This window comes from Neovison vison, chromosome 11 (assembly GCF_020171115.1).
Source record: "Neovison vison isolate M4711 chromosome 11, ASM_NN_V1, whole genome shotgun sequence".
Taxonomy (NCBI): Eukaryota; Metazoa; Chordata; class Mammalia; order Carnivora; family Mustelidae; genus Neogale; species Neogale vison.
Genome location: NC_058101.1, coordinates 117,817,173 through 117,836,465, shown reverse-complemented (window position 1 = coordinate 117,836,465; position 19,293 = coordinate 117,817,173).

The following is a 19,293-nucleotide window of genomic DNA, read 5'->3' as shown; positions in this document are numbered from 1 at the left end:
GCTGGAAAACATTAGAATCTTATCTTCAAAGGAGTGTGGAAAAATAACCAGCAGGCTAGAATTGTGTTCCCAGACAAGTTATCACTCAAAGCAAGGATGAATTAAAACCACTTCAGGATATACAAAGACTAATGTTTATTACCACAGGCTCTTGAAGAAAGTATCTAAATGATAAAATTCAACAGGGAAGAAAAGATGGGTGCAAAAATCAAGGGTAATCAAAGGACAGGACAAGCTGGAAGTTTGCGTGTTGAAGGTCTGGGGGAAAGAGGTGAGGAGGGGTGTAGGCAAGAGGAAGCAGAGAGTGCAACAGGTGGCGGCTTGTACTCCAGGGATCTGGGCTTCTCCTGAAGGTTCTGTGACACGGAAGGGTCTGGGGAAGGTGGTGACACTGTTTGATGTGCTTTAGTAGGATCACTCTGGCAGAAAGGTAGAGAATTTGGAAGGGAACCAGACTAATGCCTTGGGGCCACTTTAAGATTGTGGGTATAGTTTAGATGAGAAATGATTAGGGGATGACAGGGTGAAGCAAGCAAGAAACAGCCAGATTCAGGAATTGATATAGTGGTAGGACCTCAGGAATCTGTAAGTGATTCTCTGTGGGGAGAAAAAGGAAGTATCGGGGATATCATTGGTTTGTTAGGGCAGCTTTGATGGGGCCCAGTTGCTGCAAGAGGTGAATGGGAGGTGACAGTAGGAGGGCAGATGTCCCAGAAGAACTCCTCCATGAATGGCTGGTGAGACCTAAAGGAGTAGCCAGAGGGAGACCAGAGTGAAGAAGTATTTCAAAATGGGATGCACATTCCCAAGTAGAAATACTAGTGGGTGAGAACAAGGGAGAGAAGCAAAAGTTAAAGGCAGAGTGAATAGAAACTGTCTGATAGAACAGGGGCATAGGGAGGCAGGAGGTCGAGAGCCTTCTATATACAAGGGAAGATAGGGAAAGAGGCAGATAAAAGAAATTCACAACTCCCTCCTCTTTTGAAAGTAGTACCATGACTGCACAGAGCAGTGATAAACACATGCCAAGAAATTTAATGAACCAATGAACAAAAAGATGGATAAATGATAAATACATTCAGGCAGGTCCCAAAACACAGTAGAACTGACAAAGACCAGCATGTTGTAGGTATGGTAGACCTCTAGTGGCGGAAAGGAAAATTCAACCATCGAATGACTGAGAACAAAATTTAAATTAAGATGGCTAAGGTAAATATGTTTGCAAAAGAATAAACAGATAAAAATATTGCTCTACAAAGGTCCTGTTGTACCCAATCATTGATGTGTTCTGTTTCTTATCAATAGAGTTTAATGGTATTTACATTATGAATTTACATTCATAATTAACTAATTAGACTTCATGGCCTATAGAAAATGAAGCCAGTATTCTTTTAATTATAATTAAAACCTAACAACAACAACAACAACAACAAAATAGGAGGGGAATAATTTCCTTATGTGTGAAATTTCATGGAAAAGCTAGATAAAAGTACGTATTCGTTTTCAAATACAGACATGACGGAAGAGACAATTATAACCAAATGAGGCCTTGATTGCAAAAATCTCAAGTATGATGGAAAGGGTATATTTCAAAACAACAGCAACAGGAGTTTTAAAAAATAAATAAAAATATGAAACTGTAAAAGGAAGGGTAATAAACTACTTCAATCCTTAAATATTAAAATAATGTCCTAATGAGTAATCTCAAGGAAGAATTATTCATTGATAGGAACTATGATTCTCTTATGAACCTCAGTGTTTTCTAATGGAGATGAAGTTGAGTTATCCTCAAGTTAATAACAATCAAATAAAATGTTTGGCACCAGCTTCAACTAATAAAACTCAAAAGATCTCCAATGTGTAAATCAGGAAAAGTATCTTGGGTGATCCAGCTTTTCCATTACAATGGATTTTATCAACAATGTAGATGAAAGAAAGTAATCCATTTTAAAAGAGTTAATTTGTGTGAATTACACAGCTGGTGAGGAGGAGTGTGGGAGAGTAAGAGACTACAGATGTGAGAGTATAGATGTGGAAATCCATCATTAAATTTAAGAGCTTAGCTAAGTTAACAGAATTGAAAGAAGCTAAGTTCTTTGGGATTTCTTGTTTGATTCTGACTCTTTTTTGATGTTCAATTCAATACTACAGTATTTGAGAATAACATTCTAAAAAGTGTCTTAATTTCTCTCTAGACTTTTTAAAGATACCATATTCAGTATTTACCTTCCTTATTGGCTCTGATCTGTCTGGGATTTAGTTATCAGGCATCACTCTATATTTAAATAACAACAAAGATTTTAATTTGATAGGAATATAAGCAGTAAACTGGAAGCAAGTAAAAATTTTTTTTCAAGTAATATTTAGGTACTTACAATAAAACATCTCTTAAAAGTATAGTCATGTACACAAAGGAGGGGATGTTAATCTCTGGACTTTTTAAATAGATAGTTTTATTCTGCTTTTCTTGTATTGCATGTGTACCCACAGTTCTCTGCTTTCTGCATATATTACATTTGAATTTTTTCTTTTGTCCCCCCACCATTATTGAGGTATAGTTGCCAAAATAAAAATTGTATATATTTAAAGTGCAACATGATGATCTACGTATACATTGTGAAATGATTACCACAATCAGTTTAATTAACTCATCCATCACCTCATGTAGCTGCCATTTAAGATCTATCCCCGTAATAAATTTCAAGCCTACAATACAGTTTCATTAACTATCATCCCCATGCTATACATTAGACCCTAGAACTTACTCATAACTGAACATTTGTACCATTTAACCAGCATCTCTCCCATTCCTCACTCCCCATAACCCCCATTCTCTCTAAGAATTCAACTTCTTTAGATTTCACACATAAGTGAGATCACACAGTCTTTATCTTCTGTGTCTGGCTTATTTCACTCAGCATAATGTCCTTCAGGTTCACCCATGTTATTGCTTTGTGACTGCATCTACAAACATGGGATTGTAGATATCAGCGTCTCTTTAAGATACTGATTTCATTTCCTTCGTGTGTTTACCCACTGTAAAAATGATGGGATTGTGGGATCATATGGTAGTTCTATTTTAAGTTCTTGGAAGCATTTCAGTTCCATTTCCATTTTGACTATACCAATGTACATTTCCCTCCATCAGGGCATAAGGGTTCCCTTTTCTCCATACCCTCTCCAACACTTGTGCTAAAACATCTTTTGGGTAGGAGCTATTCTAACAGGTGTGAGGCGTTATCTTATGGTGGTTTTGATTTGTATCTCTCTGTTGTTCAGTGATGCTGAGTACCTCTTCGTATACCAATTAACCATTTGTGTATCTTCTTTGAATGAATATCTGTTCGGGTCCTTTGTTCATGTTTAAAATCAGGTTATTTGTTTTCTGTTCTTGAGTTGCATGAGTTCCTTAAATATTTTGGATGTTAACCCCTTATCGGACATATGATTCGCAAATATTTCCTTCCATTCTGTAGGTTGTCTTTCTGTTCTTTTGCTGTGCAGAAGCTTTTTAAGTATGATGTAGTCCCACTTGCTTATTTTTGCTTTTGTTGCCCATATTTTTAGTGTCTATACAAAAAAATCCACTGCCAAAACCAATGTCAAGGAGGTTTTCCCTATGTTTTCTTCTAGGAATTTAATGGTGTAGAATTTGCATTTAAGTCTATACTTCATTTTGAGTTAATTTTTGTGTACAGTATGAGGGTCCAATTTCATTCATTTGCATGTGGATATCTAGTTTTTCCAAAACTATTTACTAAAGAGACTGTCCTTTCCCTATTTTGTGTTTTGGTGCCCTTGTGAAAGATTAGGTGACCGTATATATGTGGATTTCTTTCTGGGTTCTTAATTCTGTTCTATTGGACTATGTGCCTGTTTTATGCCAGTACTGTATTGTTTTGATTATTACAGCTTTGTAATATAGTTTGAAATCAGGAATTGTGCTGCTGCCACATTTGTCATTTTTCTAAATGTTATTTTGAAAGGTTCAGTTTCCCTTATTGACTAGAAACTGTAGCGTGGCTGACAGAAGCTATCGTGTCTTTGTGGGCCAAGTTCTGTAGCATCTCTTGATATTCTGAGAACTGTTCAGAGCTGATCTACATACAACGCTAGAAAAAAACACATATTGTCTGGAACAGTGTGATGATTTCAGAGGAAAGTTAGAGAAAAGTAGGAAATGCTAAGGGTAGTTACGGATGGGGTCAAAACTTCACAGAGAATAGCTTTGAATATCAGGAGCAAGAAGGCAAGGGTACCTGGAGAAAGTTTTACATTTTACATTTTACATGTGGTTCCCCAGGTTTCCAAACTTGGGAAAGACAGACTCTTGAAACAATATCTGTTTCAATATTTAACCATACTCATTTTGAGACCACAGTAGTCTATCTTCTCAATAACGTTATTTATTCTGGCAGCACTGAGTTCTACTGGACCTTCGCTAATGCTCTTGTTTTTGTCCCTCCCTCTATTTCTCCCCTTCTCCTTCCGTTCCTCTCTCTTTGTCTCTTAATTATTATATATTGTTCCCAAAATAGAGAAGGGAGTGAGTTCAGGTTTGAAACTACCAGACATGTAATGCCTCTGCATTTTTTTATTTAGCCAACTCCTAATTAATTCATTTAGCAAGCTTATGTTTGCTAATAAATATTAACACATAATTATTGTTAACGAGAGAGTTTATTTAGTAAATAGTAATTTTTTAAAAAAGATAACTTAGTTTCTGCTGTCAGGGAATTTACAGTGTAGTGGAAGTGACTGAGAGTAAACAAATAATTAATCCCAATAAGTTTTATTACAAATTGGGATGAGTGCTACAACAGAATAACACAAATATGTGAATGAGGGTTAGGGGTGCCGAGAGATTCCTGAGGATGTGACGTTGAACCTGAGACCAGAGAACAGTGGTTCTGGTCTCTACGGGGGTGGTTTTGACAAGTCTGGAGACATTTTTGGTTGTCACAACTGGGAAGGGGCAGATTTAAATTTCCTGATCATGTGGTGTGACTTTGCTTTATGTCCATAGCAGAGATAGTTTCAACATGAAGAGAGTTAGTTTTATTCCCCATAAATTATATTGTCCTAAGTATCCTTCCATTGCTTAGGCTTCAGTTGCTTTGGGGTGAGAATAGACAGCACCTGACATAAAGAAATCATTACTTAGTTTTGAATGTCAAATTAGATATTTTTGAGTACCTGGGAAAATGCCTTGAATACAAGATTTTGTAGAGAAAGAAGGTTTTTTTTTTTTTTAATTCTAATACTTTCCTTTTACATGTCAAGACACCTTCATATGACTCATATCATAAGGTTTTACAATAAGAGATTCAGTAGATTGCAAGGAAGTTCTGATGTCAGGGCAGTTCCCATCAGACAGGAAGAAGTACAAAGTCCTCATGCTGGGGCAGGGAACCAAAGGAAGGCAAGGAAGAGGAAAGCAAAGCAAAAAATATGTGATCTGGATGTTGTTGCTTTGTTTTTGTAATGCCAGGAAGAGGATCTAACACACTGAGGATTTGGGGGAAATCTCAGAGTCAAAGGCTTGCTTTATATTACTCAGGGTTTCCCTCTGCATTGTCCTTTTCTCTGAGTTGTTGCCATCGTCCTTACGCTGGCTTCGCTCATGCCAGCAAAATGGCTGAAGATGTTGTCGTAGCTCTTACCACATCACCACACACCATGCAGACCCAGAGAGAGAACGCCTCTGCTGGAGCATTCTTCACAAGTGTTCCAAGATCCATTCTGATGAGAGAGGTTTAGGTCATATATTTAAACCAATCTGCATGAGGACCTGTCTGTGACTACTAGGGAAACAAAATATGTTAATCACTTAGTCATTGTCATTTCCTCTACTAGACTCTAGGAGAGGAATTAGCTTCCCTACAACTACGTGGATCTGAGTTGGAAATCAGGCCCTATTTGGTAAAAAGGGAATAGATTCTGGAGATAGACCCAAATGTCCACCTTAGTCTCCTCCATAGGCTACCTAGTAGCCATACATATTCTCATCATTTGGCTTTAAACATGCTCAAGTGGACATGGAATGCATACACCTCATCTCAAAAAACGTAACCCAGACTGATCTAGATACTGTTCAAAATTCTAGTTTTGTAGGGATCGAAACCCTATAGATCACAGAGCTTCCTGTCTATGTTAATATGACTTATATTTGACTGACTATCTGCATTATTCTAGGAGAGTCTTGATTAGAAGATGAAGTGGCAAAAAACCATTTCTCAACTTGCTCTCCCCAGACTGTCTCAACAGATCACTCAGCTGTGGTAAGACTGTTTACTCTTCAAGGTTTGCTCCAAAACTTTCCCCTTGCTAGGTCTGCTGATCCTAAACTATTAATAACAAACTTGGGTCAATCCCCATATACTGCTCACATGGAACTATTTCCAGGTACAGTTAACAGGAACCAAATCTTAATAAATACCCTGCCTTTGACCTTGTTATTCTGCAATGCTACTAATACTCCATCAAGGAAATGGTTTCCTTTGTGGTAAGCAAGAAACATGATCAGAGGCTTCTTACACCCTTCCCTGTCCTTGAAATGTGAGTTCTAATTGCTTTTTCACTTCCAGAGGCTGCTCCAAGGACATAACCTTGATCTGATGATAGAGATGTGGTCATTGAGAACATCCGCATGGTATATGTGACTGAAACCAGTTAAGGCCTCTGTATAAACTATTAAGATCTGATGGGTGGCTGCAGGGATCCACTTGTCTTGCTCTTGGCCAAATCAAGTCTCCGTGTATGTGAGCTCTCTTTGTTTATTAAAACTGCCGCTTGGAGGGGCACCTGGGTGGCTCGGTGGGTTAATCCTCTGCCTTCAGCTCAGGTCATGATCCCAGGGTCCTGAGATTGAGCCCCGCATCAGGCTCTCTGCTCAGGGGGGAGCCTGCTTCCCGCCCTCTCTCTGCCTGCCTCTCTGCCTACTTGTGATCTCTGTCAAATAAATAAATAAAATAAAATTAGAAAAAAACAAAAACAAAAACAAAACAAAAAAACTGCCGCTTGGAGTGGCATGCCTCTTCCTTTGGTCTCTCCCTGCTCTCCATGAGGGTGGGCGATGTCAGTTTCAGATTACACCCAGGAAGTTCCTGAAAGGCTTACAAAACAGCACTAAATCACTTCTCTCCCTATGCTGCTTAAAGGCTCCTTTCCCATTGCTGTGAGTTAAGGAGCTCAGAGATTATATTCAGGGCCTAGGAAATCACAGGCTTGGAGTTTATTTGGCACTAAAACTATTGGAGTTTAGATTGTTCCAGGCTATTTGTTTCATAGGCCAGAAGTCAAAGTCAGAGATAAGTTGTAATCCTGAAGTTCAGTTCTAGCCTTCAGAGTTTTTTTTGTTTGTTTGTTTTTTTGTTTGTTTGTTTGTTTTTTTTTTTTGTAATAAGCCTCTTTCCCTCTTTGCTCATTTCTCAGACCTACTCAGAAACTCTGGGGGTCAGGGCCCAGCAATCTGATCTGTGATATAATAAATCCTCAAGTTGATTATTTCCTTCCTTCCTTCCTCCTTCCTTCTCTCCCTCCCTACGCCCTCCCTCCCTTCCTCTCTCTCTCTCTCACACACATTCTCTCTCTCTCTCTCTCTCTGTCATTTTGGGACAATTTGAATAGCAGAGGCCTGTACAAAGGACAGGACGGGATAGCGCTCTCCTGAGACACAATCGCATCCTGGATTGCTCCCCGCTGTCCTCTGCTGGCACGGTGACTTACAACTGCTTTGCAGGTTCTTGGCAGGTTCTCAGGCAACTGAGTAGAAATCAAAGGTAGCATTTCTCTAGCAAGGTCTATTTTCTTCTCTCTGCTTTCAGATGCCTGTTATCAAAACTATCTTATCTCTTTTATGTAGGAATTTATTGAAAACCATGCAAGGTAATTAACACATTCCAGCATCCTATTACCCCCCCCGCTACCCCCCCCCCCCGTCCCCCAAGTCCCTTAATGCTAAAACTTCAATATGGACACAATCTGGTTCTCAGGGTACAGAAGGACAAAAATGATTATCACTTTCACTACCATGTGTGACAAAAACTGCAGTCTACTGACCACTGAATCAAGGTATCTCATTGGCTTCTACTCAGCCTCCTTGAGTTAGCTAAGATCATATTTTAGAGTCTCTTAATGTTAACCCTACCTTTAGTTCCAGATTCTGTGTCAAGGATCTTAGTGTCAAACAACAGAAACTAAGTATGTTTACCTTACGGGGGGAAAAGTGTGACAAAGAAGGGTTTATTGGAATGACATGGGATCCTATACATCACCTGGGTTCTGAGGGACAAGACAACACCTTTCCTGTTCTTTAACAGGATCCAAGAGAGGTGAAGATGAATGAGCAAAAATTGTCATGGTTATACTGCAGGATGGGTTAGGTCGAGGCGCCATCAGCAGCCTTGCTGGCACCACATACGGTTCCTGAGATGCTCTGATATCCAACCATCATGACTTGTTCTTATATCAGACACCTGAAGTCTAAGTGCCAGGATGAGTTTCTAGGGCTTAGCTTAGATCATGGGTCTATCCCTGATCAACACCAGAAAATGGAGAGGATCTGAGTTCTCTCATCTTTCATAATACTTGGTGGACGCCACAAATCATAAGGTAACAAGAATAACATTGAGAAGAATGAATGCTGACAACTCAAAAGAACTGACACATACACACTATTTATATCCTGCCTTTCTTTTGAGTAACTTATCAGCACTGGTATCTCTTATCAATAAATATTTTTATGATTAAAAGAAAATTCAAGATCAAGATGGCATATTCATAATTCTATCGAAGCCTGATATAGTAATCACTGATTTTTATAAAACAAGCAATAACAAAGATCAAGTGATCAGAAATCTTTTCCGTATTTTATGCATGGGGAATATAATCTGTAAACTATCTCATATAAAAAGATTTTTGCCCTCATTAGGGAGTTTTTTCAATTTCAACTATTTCTATTTCTCCATTTTGTTTATATGAAATTTGTTATTTAGGACATAGTAGCATCCAAGAGTAAAGGAGGAGAGAAAGGGAAAAGAGAGGGATATGGAGTGGGAAGGAAAGAGGAAGGGAGAGAGAGAGTTAACATTTACTTAGTACTGTGCAACATTCCTTTATATAAATTATCGCATTTAATCTTCACCAAATGGATTATTTAAATCTGTAGAATACAGTCTTCAAACAAAATTTTACCTAAAAGTCACTATAGCAAACAGGGTAACTATTGGGCAAATAGCTGAGGGAGTAGGTTCCCTTTTCATCTGTTGTGGGATAACACAGAACACAATTTGAAAATACATTATCTATTTTTTATCTTTAAAAAGGTTACATCTGGTCAATGTAGTTTTGGCAGTTAAGTCAATTATGTTGCGGTCTAACTTTTCACACAGATTGGTAATACATACACTGAGTTTAAGTCCATTGTTAACTTTTCCATGACCATAAGAAGTTTAAGTTTCATTCTTTTTTTAAAAAATTTTATTATTGTTATTATTATTTTTTTATAAACATATAATGTATTTTTATCCCCAGCAGTACAGGTCTGTGAATTGCCAGGTTTACACACTTCACAGCATTAAGTTTCATTCTTAAGCATGGAATCAAAGGCTATCTATACCTTGTAAAGAAATTTCAAATGCGCACAGACAGACAGACATACACACACAGATGCAGTAAAGCAAAATACTTTATTTCTCAGAAATTTTCATGCTTTAACTATTATGTACAATGGGCCCATTACGTGTAGTGATGATTTTAACATGTAAAAATAGACAAGGGCTGAGGCAAAAATTCAACTAATCTCTTACTAAATCAAAACAACCTTGACTTTAGATCGCATGTTAAGATTTTAACCATATGGAATCATTTACTAGGTGAGGCAGTCACTGGTTCAATTACTATCAAGCAGTCCCTCATAGATGTGCTGTAGGCCATTTTATGGTTTTAAAATATGACAGATTAAGGTCAAATTCAGATAGCTGAAAGAGGCACATACGAGGTTGAAAGCAGCAAATAGAATCTGTGCATATTACAGGAGATGCCAGTTAAAGCACCAGAGATAGAGTTATCTATCTCTGGGCATGGGGTATTATTTTGTCACTTTCATTTGTAGAAAAAAAATGAATGGAAACATTTACAAGTGTTTATTTCATCACAGAAATATCCCATTACAGCTTCATCTCCTAGACGTCATTATCCTGTAAGAGAAAATTGTTCCTTTTGTGGACTGCAGACATGAATACATTCACAGCACGATGCAGGCAATTTGAAATCTATGCTATATTTTTCCTTTCTGTTTGTATTGGTCTCTCTTTGCAATAGCAGGTCATGTTCTTAAGGGGATCCTGAGACAAATTTCCTGACTACACCCCATATGCAAAATCTCAGTTGACTGAAAAACAATTGTTTTATCAGTTTCAGTGTTTGCACACTTAAAGAGGAAAAAATCATATATTTGTAGAAGAGTTAATTCTGTACTTTAAGATATTATATATGAATACTATCAAACCAAGGAAAAGAACTATCTTGAAATTAGTTGAAAGAGAAATTTGGACCCAGAGACGACAAGAGATTCACAGTTAATACTCTAGGAGACAAATTTCAGGAGCTTCCACATGACTCACCTACACAAGTCATTGCAAGAACAGCTCACTGGCTTTCCTGCACCGGCTGAGTCTCCCTTGAATCCATCTCCTCTTCCAACTAAGTAATGGCATCTTCTCAAACTGAAATTCTAATTGTATCATCCTACTCTCTAATCTTTCATTGTGCTTTGGGATAAAATGCAAAATCCTTCGATGACTAACATGCTCCTCTGTACAACAGATATTTCCTGAATCTGACTTTTCTAGATCCAGGCCCTTACGTTCTCTGACCCTTCTGCCTGCATGTGCTGCTTCTCATTATTTGCTATCCATTCCTACTCCTGTCTGAGCTGAAACACCACTTTCTCAGGAAAGCTTTCCCTGACCCCTCAGACCTATGACAGGGGATAAACAAGGGACTGGAAATAAACAAACACGTATTAAGATGGTATAAATTGCTACAGAGAAATATAAAGAGTGAAAACGGGGGGTGCCTGGGTGGCTCAGTGGGTTGAGCCGCTGCCTTCGGCTCAGGTCATGATCTCAGGGTCCTGGGATCGAGTCCCGCATCGGGCTCTCTGCTCAGCAGGGAACCTGCTTCCTCCTCTCTCTCTGCCTGCCTCTCTGCCTACTTGTGATCTCTCTCTGTCAAATAAATAAAATCTTAAAAAAAAAAAAAAAAAGAGTGAAAACGGGGTTGTTTCTTTGCACAGCATGATCAAAAAAAGGCCTTGCTCATCGAGCACCATTTTTAGAGAGGAGGCCAGAAGGGAGTAGAGATAAGACTTGCAGCGAAGGGGCAAAAAAGCAGTCTAGGCAGAGTAGGAAGCTGGTCCTTCTGTTAACTCTCTCATACCAAAGAATTATTATTTTTTTAATTCCACAATTGGGAAAATTTTTAAAAAAGCAAATATTTCTATTAAGTTGTGTTTATATATAAACACATTATGTGGGACATAGTAGCATCCACAAATAAAGAGAGAAGGGGAAAAGAGAGGAACATGAAATGAGAAGAAAAAAGGAAGGAATATTTAATGAGTACTGTGCAACTTTTCTTCAGAAAGAACTCTTCGAGAAAGAGCAAGAAGGCCAACAGGGCAAACCAAGTGAGGGCATCAAGCAAAGAGAGCACTAGGCGATGGACTCAGAGATCGTGCAGACAGACCATTGTGAGAAGTTTGGATTTTGCCTTGGGGGGAAAAAAAATAAAGCTAGATTGGAGTGAGTGAAGAGGTGAATGATGGGAGACCAGATGAGAGGGGATATGAGTTTGGGGCTGGGGCAGGGGGTGTGGCAAAGAGGACACTATTGTGTGGTCTTGGATATTTCTCTGAATAAACAGTGATGGCTTACTATGATAGAAGCAGACCAGCATCATGATCTAGTTTATGTCTGAGATTATCTTTCTAGCTACTATATTGAAAATAGAATACAGGGGGGAAAGAATAGTGGCAGGGAGCCTCATTAGGGGCCTCTTGCAATAGTCCTGATGATCAATGGTTGTGACTGCACAAAGGTAGTAGAGATGCTTGTTGAGAAAGAACAAGGTTTATTTACAATATGGTGCCAACAGAATTTGCTAATATGAGGTGGGAGGAAGAGAAGTGTGCAGAATTATTCCAATATTTTGACCTAAGAAACTATAAAGAATAGGAAATAGTGTTGCCATATACCACAAGGTGGAAAACCGGGAAAACTATTTTATGGGGGTGGGGGATGGGCTGCTGCTTCTACTTAAAGAAATCCCTTTAGAAAATGTTAAATTTAAGAAACCTATTAGACAATCAAGCAGAGATATCTAGTCAAGCATCAGATATAAATGTCTGGAATTTAGCAAAATGTTCAGAGCCAGGGCTGATTGGATTGCTCAGCCAGTTAGGCGTCTGCCTTCAGCTCAGGTCCTGATCCCAGGGTCCTGGGATTGAGTTCCATGTTGGGCTCCCTGCTCAGTGGGGAGCCTGCTTCTCCCTCTCCCTCTCCTTCTTCTCCTGTGCTCTCTCTCTCTTGCTCACTCTCTCTCTCTCAAATAAATAAATAAAATCTTTAAAAAATGTTCAGTGCTAGAGGTATGCATGTTGGAGTCATCTGCATATACATGGTATTTAAAAATTGAGACGAAAAGATGTTATTTTGAGGATAAGTACAGATCAAAGGTAAGTGGTCAGAGGAAGTCCAATAGCACTTCAAATTTTAAAGAACAGCAAGATAAGGAGGTCTCAAGTAAGCATTCGCTTGGTCTGAGATAGAAGGACATCACAGAGATTGGTGTTCAAAGTGGAGAGTATGTTTCAGAGAGTGAGGAGGCACAAATTGCTAATATCAGAAATGAAAGAGGGGGGTAGCACTACAGGTCTCATGGATATTAAAAGGACTTAAAAAGGAATACTATGAATAACTCGGTGCTCACAAATTTGATAACCTAGATGAAATGGACCGATTCTCCAAAAGACACAGTATGCCAAAACTCAAGAAGAAATAATAAGACTGAATCATTCTATGTCTATTAAAAATATCAAATCAATATTTAACATTCTTCTAAAACAGAAAATATAAGGCCCAGATGGGTTTACTAGTGAACTAATAAGAATTTAAAAAAGAATTTGTGCCAGTTCTCTATAATCTCTTCCAGGAATAAAAGCAGAGAGAATACTTCCTAACTCATTCTGTGAGGCTAGAATTATCCTAAATATGAAAATCAGGCCAAAAACATTACTAGAAAAAAACAAACAAACAAATCTAGACTAATATTTTTTATGAATACAGATACAAAGTTTTCAACAAAATATTAGCAAATTGAAATCAACAATGTACAAAAAGAATTCTGCACCATGACCAAGTGGCATTTATCCCAGATGTGCAAGACTTTTATAACATCCGGATATCAATAACTATTATCCATCACATCAACAGGCCAAAGAAGAAAAACGACATGATCATTCCAATAGGTGCAGAAAGGCATTTAACAAAATCTAACACTCATTCATGATAACAACCCTCATCAAACTAGAAACAGAGGGGAACTTCTTCAGTTTAATAAAAATTATCTGCAGAACCCTCCAACTTACATCATACTTAATGGTGAAAAACTGGAAGCTTTTCTACTAAAATTAGGAAAGAGGCAAAGATGTCCTCTCTTACTACTCCTTTTAAATGTCATACTGGGAATCCTAGTAATGTAAACAAAAGAAAAAACAAGCAACAGAAATATATTTAATATACTGAAGATATCCATATTTGGAATAAATAGACTTTAAATAACCATTATTTATATTTTGGGGGAAATAGATGACACAATGGAGACTTCACCAAAGAACTAGAACCTGCAAAAAAGAAACAGAAATTCTCAAAACAGAAAACTATGATAACTAAATCTAAGAACTTAATATTGGGGGTTCTAGCCGATTTCACTGAGCAGAGGATTAGTGAAGTGAAAGATAGTCTACTTAAAAATCTATGTAAACTAGAGCAATGAGTGAAAAAAAGTATGGAAAACACAGCAAACAATGTAAAAGAGACTTACGGGTCCTAGTACAAAGGTTTTGTCTCTGATGTATGTAAGAGTCACCCCAAATCAGTGTGCCTGCCCCATTCTGCGGACAAAATCTTACGTGGCACTGTCAAAGAAATCCTGTGCTCATCAGTGACCGTGATCTGTTCACCATACTACCCTTTCGGAACCAAAAGTGTCTCTAGAACCTCACTTCAGGGCAATATGATTGGGAAATTAATCAGCAAAACTGAAAACAAAACGAAATGATCATGAGAGAAAAGGGAAAATATGTTCTTGAAGACTGATTATACAACAGTAGGGAGCCATGCTGGCAGCTGTTTATTCTAGAAATACATGAGCCAATATGTTCCCTTATTCCCTTAAACTGAGTTGATCTGGAATTTCCTTACTTGGAACAGAAAGGACTCTTACTCATATGCACAAGATTTTTATCTTCTCACTTCCTGTGGGAGGTTCTTGTGGTATTTCTGCTGTTTCTGCCTGGGCCATGGAACAGAGCAAAGTCTGAAAGATGATTGACTCTGAAGGAATGATAGTAAATGTTACATCCATTTAAATTGTTGAACAGATATTTTTGTGTATGGCATATGCTCTAGAACAGGAGTGTAGAGCTCAAGGGATATGTCAGGTTTCGAGATACACATTTTGGTAGCATTGTCATATTAATAAGAACAAGTTTGAGATATTTTATGAGATAGACAGTAAGAAGAGATGGCTGAGCAGGAAATATAAAGGAGCTAATATTTAACAAGGAGATAGAAGAAGGAAATCAATGAAAAAGACTGATCACAGAAGTGATTGTATTCTTTTTTTTTTTTAAAGGTTATATTTATTTATTTATTTGAGAGAGAGAAAATGAGAGAGAGAGAGCATGAGACGGGGAAGGTCAGAGGGAGAACCAGACTCTCTGCTAAGCAGGGAGGCCTGATGCGGGCCTCGGTCCCAGGACTGTGAGATCATGACCTGAGCGAAGATAGTCGCTTAACCAACTGAGCCACCCAGGCGCCCGTGATTGTATTCTTCTTTAATCTTACAGTGGGATTAATTTCTGTGAACTTTATTTGACTTTGAGACCTTAAAAATAATTAGTGAATAATTTTTGTTTATGTAAAAGATTCCTAAGCTGATTCATAAAAATCAGAAGAACTGAGCTTTCATACAACCATTTTTACTTATATTCTTCTATCTATATGAATGTATGTATTATGTAATATAAACTAATTAAGATCAATATAGTATAGAGACTGAACTATATGATACTAAAATATTGTTTCTAATTTTAAATTATTGACTTAAATATTAATTAAATAGTCCATGCGCGTGCACGCGCGCGCACACACACACACTTACTCTTTTTTTTTTAAGATTTTATTTATTTATTTGACAGAGATCACAAGTAGGCAGAGAGGCAGGCAGAGAGAGAGGAAGAGAAGCAGGCTCCCTACTGAGCAGAGAGTCTGATGCAGGGCTCCATCCCAGGACCCTGGGATTTACAACCTGAGCCAAAGGCAGAGGCTTTAACCCACTGAGCCACTCAGGCACCCCACACATTTATTCTTAAAAAGGTTCAACTAAGTAAGTTACTACAATTAATGCATATGGAAATAATTTCTGTAGCTTAAAAGGATCCCTTAGGATTTACTAGCAAGCATGATACATTATCTTATTCTTCTTGAGTGTGGCCGATTTCAAATGCTATACTCTAATAACACATGACAACATCAATAATTTACAGTTTTTTAACTTTTCCATACCTTACTTTCATAAAGAAGAATACATTTAATATTTAGAGTGAATATTATCAATAAGTTTCTTGTAGATAAGAGGATTTTACATTTTTTTAGATAGAAAAATTTAAATGTATTATGTATGTTTTCTAGTTATCCACATTATGTATATAATTTCCTTTTTGTTTGTTTAGAAGTACTAAAGTATTTTTAAAGTTTTATGACTATGCATTTGCTTTTTTTATCCTAGAAGTATGAATTAATCTAGTTCCATTTCAGGTTTTTTCAATGTCGAATATTATAGGTCAAAATTATAATTTAACAATTAACCATGTTTTTTGCAAATAAAAAAAGATCCTATGTAATTTGAGGTTTAATTCATATGTTTCTGTCAACCTATTATCAAAGACTAAATAGTTAATGTTTCAAAAGTTCCATTAGGATGGGAAGCTTAAGAGAGATATAGAAGTTCAACTAATGAGATTTTTTTTGGTTTGTATAATTGATACTTTTAAAAATTCTCAAAGTCTTCAATGTAGTACTGTGATACTGAAGTTACAGTGACTTAAAGCTGATGATATTTATATCAACATGGAGATATCACCATTACTACAAATATTCCATCAGCTGGATCCAATGTCTGCACCCTGTTGCTCTCCTCTACTCCAGATTGGTTCCTGGCAAATAAAACACGAAAAAAGTAAAAGAAAGAAGAAAAGTTGGAAGAAAGAAAGAAATTAAAGAAAGAAAGAGGGAGAGTAAAAGAGAAAGGGAGGGAGAAATTTTGGAATAAGAGAGAAGAGCTCCGTGGACTTACAGGTATGATATTTTAGAGAGAAGGTGAAGTGAAATCTAAACTAAATTTTCATATTTTATTACCTTCTTCCATGAATTGTTTCCCGTGGTTCAATCATGGGATATGATTCAATCTCAATTCTATTGTGTCTTAATTGCCTTAATTTCTTATAGTGGTTTTTAAATAATCTAGATCACATTTACTATGGTTTTTAAGTGTGAATTTTTCTTTTCTAGCAGACTATCTGCTATTTCCTAAGAGGGACTGGACCACATTTACCTTTATATTTCCATTTACTAACCCCATAACAGCTGCATAGGAGGATCTCATTAAATATTTGTTGGGCTAATGAATTAACTCATAATTTTTTTAGGAGCTTTGGAATCCATTAGAATCTGAAATCTTTAAATAATGATAATACAACATTAAGTATTCTTCACGGATTGTCATTATAACAGTAATCACAATAATAATAAGTATTCAAGCCTTTTCATCTCTTTTCTAATTAATACTCAATTTAAAATTTAAATCTTTCACAGCCGATCTTGCTTCCCCCCCTTGTCTTTATAGTACTGAAATATATTTAGTAATACCAAAAGAAATGAATACAGACAGATTTGCAAAAGCTGATATTTACTAGGTAACTATCTGCAGGGAATGTGGGTTATCAAGTCTGTCACCCTGAACAGTTTGGAATCTACATGTCATAAAGGAGACTAAGTAAAGAGCTATTTTTTTTTTTTTTAAGTAAAGAGCTATTTTTGAAAACAACAATAATCTTAAACCTAAAATAAAAACATTTGTACTTCAACAGCCTGGGCATTTATGCAGTCACAGTGATCAAATTAACCTGTATTTGTTCTGATCAGAGGCACACAAATACTATCTCTTATTTGTTAGATTTAGGTTGGAATTGAACACTTTAAAATATGCTATTTACATGCGAATAATTCTATTCTTTTTATACATTAGAAATTGAATTAGCCCACCATAATCAAATAACCAATTTTTAAAATTTTTGTTGCCCTTCTTCTAACGGACTTGAAGAAGTTACATGAACAAAGGTATAAAATGAAGGAGGTGAAGGAGGAAAGGGAAGAGGAGGAGGAGAGGGAAGGAAGAGGTTTAGAAAGAAGTCAAGAAAATAAAGAAGGCAACTGTAACCAGTTTGGCCACTGAATGAAGCAATTTAATTTGGCTTTCAGTGGCTCGATGTCCAAAGAGAAATGAGGAAAGATGCGTGTAAAGAGAAAAGGCAACAATGAGCCTCTTGGAACTTGCTCGATAGTGTCTCTGGGGGCTAGTGCTAAAACAGGGAAAGAATCAATCTCTGCTGATTTTAAGGATTGAATTTAATTTTAAATTAGGTTCGTAAGAAAATAAGCATGGTGAGGTCACGTACTAGCAGAAGCATTACTATAAATTCGACTCTAGATCAATGGAATAGAATTGAGACTACAAAATAAGTTCTTACATTTATGGTAAATTGCTTTTCAACCAATGTGCCAAGACAATTCAATAGAGGATGCATAGTCTTTTCAACAAATGGAACCACTGGATAGTCACATGCAAAAGGATTACGTTGGGTTTGTACCTCACACCCTATACAAAAAAAATTAACTCAAAGTTGGATTGTAGAGCTAAAACTACAAAACTCTTAGAAGTAAATGTAGGAATAAATCTTTGTGACCTTGGGTTAGGCAATGGTTTCTCAGATATGACATCAAAAGCACAAGTAACTAAAAAACAAAAGGTACAGTGATATTTTCAAAATTGAAAATTTTTATGTTTCAAAGGAAATAGTCAAGGTGGTGAAAAGACAACCCACATATTGGGAGAAAATATTAGCAAATCATATGTCTGATAAGGGGCTGGTATCCAGAATACATAAAAAGCATTTACCATTCAATAGTAAAAGGCAAATAATCTAACTGTTTTTGTCTGTTTGGGCTGTATTCATACAAAATAGGATAGATAGGGTGGGTTATAAACAACAGAAATTTAGGAATGCTCTGGAGGCTGCAAGTGTGATCAGGGTACCAGCATGATCAGATTCTGGTGAGAGCCAATGTATTTGTGTGCTTACTCATGATCATTATTTGATTTGATCTCATGGTAGGTAATTTCATAAATAAACCCCATTAACTACACAAGACCCCTGAAGTGATCGTTTTAGCTTAAAAAATGTGTTCTATCTAACATCATCAGTAGGAAATACATTTCAGGCAATGGCAATTTCTTTTACCTAATGGATTGTAAACTGAAACCCAAGTCAAATCAATACATTTATTGAATGCCTGTTACTGTGCTGGGGTGCAGAGAAAATATTAAGTACAAAATCAATGATTTTAACCTCAAGAAAGTTTCTAAGTTTCTCTGTAGTTCAGAAGATCATTATCAATCTCCTGTGAATTCTTCAAGATTTATACCCTTACACTCAGAAGTCTTTTTTCCTTGTCATAAGCAGAGATGGTTGGTTAGTATTGTATCTTTTATTAAGGTTATTTTACGTGTCTACTTACATGTCTACTTGCCCTTACACATTTTAAGCTCCAGGTGACTTCATTCATTCATTCATTCATATGACAAATATTTGTCAAATGTCGATTACCATGGTAAGCATATATGATGATATGATATAAAAAGATAATATATGATAAAATGATAAAAAAG